Source organism: Brienomyrus brachyistius, chromosome 16, assembly GCF_023856365.1.
Source record: "Brienomyrus brachyistius isolate T26 chromosome 16, BBRACH_0.4, whole genome shotgun sequence".
In the NCBI taxonomy this organism is placed as follows: domain Eukaryota; kingdom Metazoa; phylum Chordata; class Actinopteri; order Osteoglossiformes; family Mormyridae; genus Brienomyrus; species Brienomyrus brachyistius.
The window spans coordinates 12,504,764-12,511,249 of NC_064548.1; positions in this window are offsets into that span (position 1 = coordinate 12,504,764).

Genomic DNA, 6,486 nt, shown 5'->3' on the forward strand with positions numbered 1-6,486 from the left:
AACCCACAGCAGCCTGAAGAACAGGTCAATAACAGAGGACCTCCTTACGCTAAATTCGCACGGAGAATAGAAAATGGGCAAGGGTTTGAGCAGAAATAAGACAAATAAATTCCTGTTTGTGTTTGAATAAAGGAAAACGTTTATGCCTCTGACAGAGTATGAGTTTGCAGGCTGTCGTCGTCTCTTGGTTTTGTCCTACTGCTAATCCGTCCCCTGTCAAAAAGCGTACTGGGACCGCACCGTCTTCCGTGTCACATAAATGCACTCGCCGTTAATTGAGGAGTGAAAGGTAGAGCCTTCGGGAGCCGGTATAGCATTGAGATCTTAGGCTGTATGAAACAAATGGTGTACATAATTAAAGGCTTCCACGGCTAATCTGCCTGGAATAAAAATGGTTTGCTTCGCCGTGAACTTGAACACCGTGTCAGGCTCACGTTATCCTTAGTTAAACCTTCTGCCCATGTTATGTGTTCCATATTTAAATTGGATATATTTGTATTTCTTTTTTAAAATACGCCAGCTGTGATGTAATGTTTTTACAACACAGTACCGAAACGCACAGGGACAGGTATAAATTACAGCATCACATTTTAATTTTAAAAATTGCATTAAAAAATTATTGAGTAATGGATCCAAGCTATTTCCAAGAATAGAAATCTGCACAAATTAAGCTTCCCGTCACCCTATTGAAATATTGCATTTACTGTTTTCTGGAAACCGAAATATCCACCTTTTCATAGCGTTTTACAATGAAAATATTAAATAGATCAATTAAATTTTGTTAACACGTCGGATATTGGGTGTTTTTTGGCAATTTTAACCTTGTCTTGTTCTTCAGATTTCCCCTCAAACTGTGTTTTTATACTTTTCAATTGAATCATTTATGTTTATGCAAGCTAGAGAATCATTTGAATTAAACTTACCAATCGTCTCAAATTATTCATATTACAGTAATATATTGTTAGGTCAGTGCTGGGTCAGTACGGGATTCCTTATCATTTAATGTAGTCAGTTTTATTTCATGTGTCATTCTATTACATTTTTTTCCGAAAAGTAAATACCAGAGATAGTTTTAGAATATTAAAGGAAACCAGAATACTGAGAAACTGGAATCACTCTGTGATACTATATATCAATGGTGTCAAACTCCAGTCCTGGGGGGCCGGAGCCCTGTGTAACTTAGCTCTTTCCCTGTTACACCACAAATGATTCAGCTCAAGAGCTGTTTGGTAATTAGCACAAGGAGGTGAATCAGGTGTGTTAAATGAGGGGAAACCCAAAAATGTGCAGGGCTCTGCCCCCCAGGACTGGAGTCTGACACTCGTGTTATACACACACACACACACACACACACACACATATATATATATATATATATATATATATATATATATATAAAAGAATAGTATAGTTTAATATGAAGGGTTAAGGTCTCTCTTGACAGACAGGCAAAGGGCAATTAAATCTTAGCCTGTCAGTAAATAATTCCATAGATACGAACCTTTACTGAAATCAGCTTGAGTTTAATAAGAAATGACGTACACAATCCTCCCAAGGTTCCTCTCTTCTCCATATGTATTCTATAGGCAGCAGATAGTGCAGAACTTAAGGACCTATACCTGTTACCTGAAGGTTGCTGGCTCCAGTCCCAGGAGATGTACTGTTGTTCTACTCTTGAGAAGTGTGAAATATTCAATGGTAAAAATAGTTACAATATTCTAACTTGCTTTAGACAAATGGATCAGCTAAGACCCTGAATGTAAAAGTGCAACCATATAAAACAACACTATAGTATGTTGAAAAGGATGTAATAGGAATTAGAAAATGCATTTTTTTCTTTCCCTTTTAATTATGCATGCTGTCCAGGAGGACAATGCAATGATTAATACTCTGCTCGCACACCAGTCACAAACAGCTAGTTTTTACACCATGAATTTCTAAGCGTGTTACTTAGAGATACCTTGAAATGGCTTGTGTTAAAACTGCAACTTTGAAAAATAAACGTCTATCACACAAATGCATGCTGCACACTTCTATCCGCTCGCTGTTTCCAGCTATGTAACTCACTGATGTACACTGAACGGCTTACTATTCATCATCAATGACAAGGATTTTTTTTTTTTCCGAGGTAAAACAATCTTGCGCATTCTTTATATTGTTGTTTCCTTCTGTGGGAAACAATTAGCATATGGTCACCTACACCGGTTCAGAATTACTCTAATTTTAATTTCGAAAAAGCGTATATGTGGATCTGAGAAAGGCTTCCCCAACTGTCTACCCGGGGGAACAGCATGTGTAAATTAAATAATGAGCATTCCACGGGAATGATTTAAGTGTAACTGAATAGAGCACCCTTGGGTCAAAGACCAGACAAAGACCAGTAAAAGCATCAACTTTGGCTGTGGAAGGAAATCTTCTGTCCGTGCGGGATGCCCTAGCCACTATGGTATGTTTGGGCAAAACTACTAAGAAGAGCACTGGCCGAGCTATGGCAAGTAAACAGCTACTATCCAGTTTAGATTATACTTTGTCGGAAGAGCTTCAGGTTTCGAATAAAGCTTTCCATCCATTTTTGTATATTTAGATATATTGCTATAAATAAAAACACAACTGGTTTTAATGTAGACTTAATGGTTATATAGTCATCTCTGATGTTTTTTAACATTTTACATTATTTACATGTATACTATGAATAATATGGCTGTTTTCTTTATCTATTTATGTGATACACATTCTTTGTAATTATATGAAATAAATTCCATACTTACATCCAACATATATATATATATTTTAGTTTCCTCATTGTAAATGTGCTCACATGGAGCTGTTAAAGTCATAATGTATCTGTATATTAGCAGAGAAACCATTCCGGAACTTTAAATAGACCACTTGTTAAGAAATGTGCATGACACACCACCCTTATCCAAATAAAGAGGCCATTAAACGTTTCATTAGCAGTATTTCCTGTCATTGTAATCTTCCTTTTAATCTGTGCGATAATACTTTGGCCATAAAATGTATTATACGGTTTTTGACCTGACAGATCCTTTTCCAAAAAAATGTCTATGTTTTTTATATTTGATGTGTACCGCACCTTCAGAATCAAATCTGCTTATATAAATTAAGGCCAGAACATATTCTCATGACTGACTAATTCTGAACTGATGTGAAGTGAGGATGTCACCTGTAATTATGTTAGTGATTTTGGCCTAAAAGATGGGTTTTTGCTGTCATCGGGTTTTCACACGGCAAAATGAAGAATCGCACATAAGTTCTGCCCTAATCTCCTTCAAGATGCTCTTCTCTTTTGTAGAAAGATTGTGTTTGTGCCATACACTGAGTATCAAGATCAAGGTCTTGAGTTTAAATGAGGAAAACCAGACACTGTGGGTTTTCATGTTTACCTCTAGCGAACTGGGGCAGGGGGCTCTTTAATAATTCTTGCTTGAGCCCTGCTGCATGTCTGAATATGCATCCCTACATCTGCAAGATTCATTTATTACTAAAAGAAAAATGTGCTGAATAGGTTATATTCGTTAACACATCTGCAGGGATAATTCCTACATAGACGAAAGGACAAATGTCAAGAGAAAATGTTGCTGACATACAAAAAAATACATGGCAAAATGCTGGCCTAGTGTGTTACTACATAGGCCTACAAGTTAAAAAGGTGTGAATCAGACAACCACCTTGTTGCCAAAAAGCATTATTGACTAGTGCAAGACATTTTTAAGGTATTTATAGCCCTATAATTACAATTCATGTATTGAATGATTGCACAATCCTAATGTGAATGGTTGTGCTATGTAGAAAGTACAGGTAGTACTCTTCCCTTAGTCTCCCCTCACCTAAAATTATTGATAATGGTTCATTAATTTGTGACCTATATCAAGTAATTTCAAACTCTTTCCTGCCAATAATGTTACAGCACGGATTCGGGAGAAGTGTTTTTTTTCACTGTGTATTCAACATGGCTGATATGACAAGAAAGCTTGAATTGAGGAACATTATGCGGATGCCACGTTAAGTACTTTTTACTTTGAGTTTTCAATCTGAAATACTTTGAGTGCAACATCAATGTCAGTAAAAACAGATTTATTGTGTATTGCAGGAGTACAATTAAATAATTTAATATGACCAGCCATACTGGAACACGCCATCATTACCGTTGTTATTGTCTTTATCGCTTACAGAAGTTGCCAGACATAAACAAAAGCCAGTCATATTTAATTGGTTAAAACGTGAATATAAGTGGAATACCACACCCGTCACCACCAACTGTTGTTTTTCCACCTTTAACAAGGACATCCCATAAATATTCACGCTATAACTCTTTCATTTTGAACGCATCATTAACTTCTGTGGGGAGAAGAGGGCTGAGAGGAACAGGGGGAAACGGGTGGAGTAAAGGGAATTGTGCTCTGAGGATGAGTCCGGGTTCTTTGAAAACAGAGACAGGCGGCAAGGCCTTCCTCTGTTTCATCCTTCTCATATGAAACTAGTTTTAACAGTCGCCTCGTAAAGCTGCGATCAGCGTAGACGCTCGTCCATTAGACCATAAATGTTGCACAGATTATTTGTCGAAATCATCACTCCTCAGTCGAAGTCAGATGCATTTCTGTAAAAAAATCGGAGAATTTTTAAATACTAGAGAAAGGTGCTCCTACACTTGTAACTGCATATTATACAGTTCACTCGGGACGGCGAGCGGTACCACCTTCGCTGCTTGTAGAAGCAAAAATCTTCCAGTGAATGAGTTCGTGTAAAGGATATGCGCTTTGCTGCCAACCGCTGTATTGTAAAATCCACGCGTTATTTGGTGCTCTGCTGCCTGCGCCACGTAACTGAACTCAGCTTCATTTGCGTTATTGTCATATGGTTTTTCACACATACCCCGGTAGTTCGCTCCTGATGGTATCGACCAGGTGCTCCAATGGAATCCATGGCACGTACTGTACATTTCCGATCTCTCTGATGATTATTTTGTTAATTGTTTAAAGATTTCGACACCGATAGTCTAAGTATTATTAATTCATTTAGTATACTTCAGTGATCCGCTGAAATGATTACCATCGCCCTTTATTGTGTTCGCTTACTGTACTTCCTAAGCTCAAGATGTAAACATTACTGTTACAACATAGGGCGTGGCCACGCGATCCTTCCACCAATCACAAAGGAGGAGGGTTTCTATGTAAAAATGCTTCGTCAAAAACTGAACACTCAAAAAAGGACTATAGGGTGAAGGTACTACCAACCTTATTAATATAGCCACGGGTTCACATGAGAGCAAACTCTCCCACTCATAACTTTAATTACATCAAGCAACAAAGGTTCTTCGTAAATGCATCCCATATCTTGCATTATTTTACTGCTACATTTATAAACACACACACACACATGCACACACACACATATTAATACTATTTTCTTTTGGATGTTGCAATATATTTGTTAATTATTAGTTTCAATTATTCCAATTTAAAACACCGTTCCTAGTTAAAACACCGTTCTCTTCCTAGCGTTTTTCTCTCGACCTGAACCAACCATGGAAACACGATTCAAATTGTCTTGCTCCAAATAAAACAGATACATTCTGTATTAGAACTATGATTTTCATTTGCTAATATGTACAAATCCCATCTGGCTGTGGGCCTTCAGAAGAAGTGAAACGACAATAGAGGGATGTGTTCATTCGAATTGACTGACAATGAATAATATCATGACTACCGTAGTTCCCTGACCACTTCTTTCTACCATGTCATTTATAAACGAATTTTACAAAGGCCATTTATTGAAAATGAAATAAGTTTCACAAAAGATGGGAGGTGCTCTTTTTTGGAGGAGCCAATTAAAGTGCCGATCTTTCTCGCGTTAGTTATTGTATTTCTATAAACCAATAAGATGTGACTCTGAGCGGTATGTCGTCACGTGCTTAGGTGGAGCGTTTTGGTTGAGCGGGCCATAACAAAGAAGAGTGCGCCCAAGGTTGGAACGCGCCTTCTGCTTTGTCGCGTAAAATGGATAAAATAAGAAAATGATTCTGCTGGAGCAGATTGCAATGTGCAAAAATTAAACATTCTTCCCATGAGTTGGAAAATTCGTTGAAAACAAACAAATAAATACATTCTCCAATTCAAACGGCACAAAATATGACATAATCAAGAAATACAATAGATAAAACGCTGAGTGTGTTCCGTTAAGAGGAGTACTGTAGCGAAGGACCTATACCTGTACTTGAACTGTAGCGAAGCTAATAATTGCAAAACCTTAACCTTATAATATGTATATGTTCTAATATTACAATCTAATATTGACTTCACAATTTACAATATAAGGATGCTTTGAGAATCTGCTTTAACAATTAAAGACTTACGATCCAATCAAAATGTATCAGGCGTTTTCTTTGAAAACCCAAAGCCCAGAATGACATATATTTGAAATCACTGCAATCATTTAAGAGTCGAATATATCATACTGACCCACATT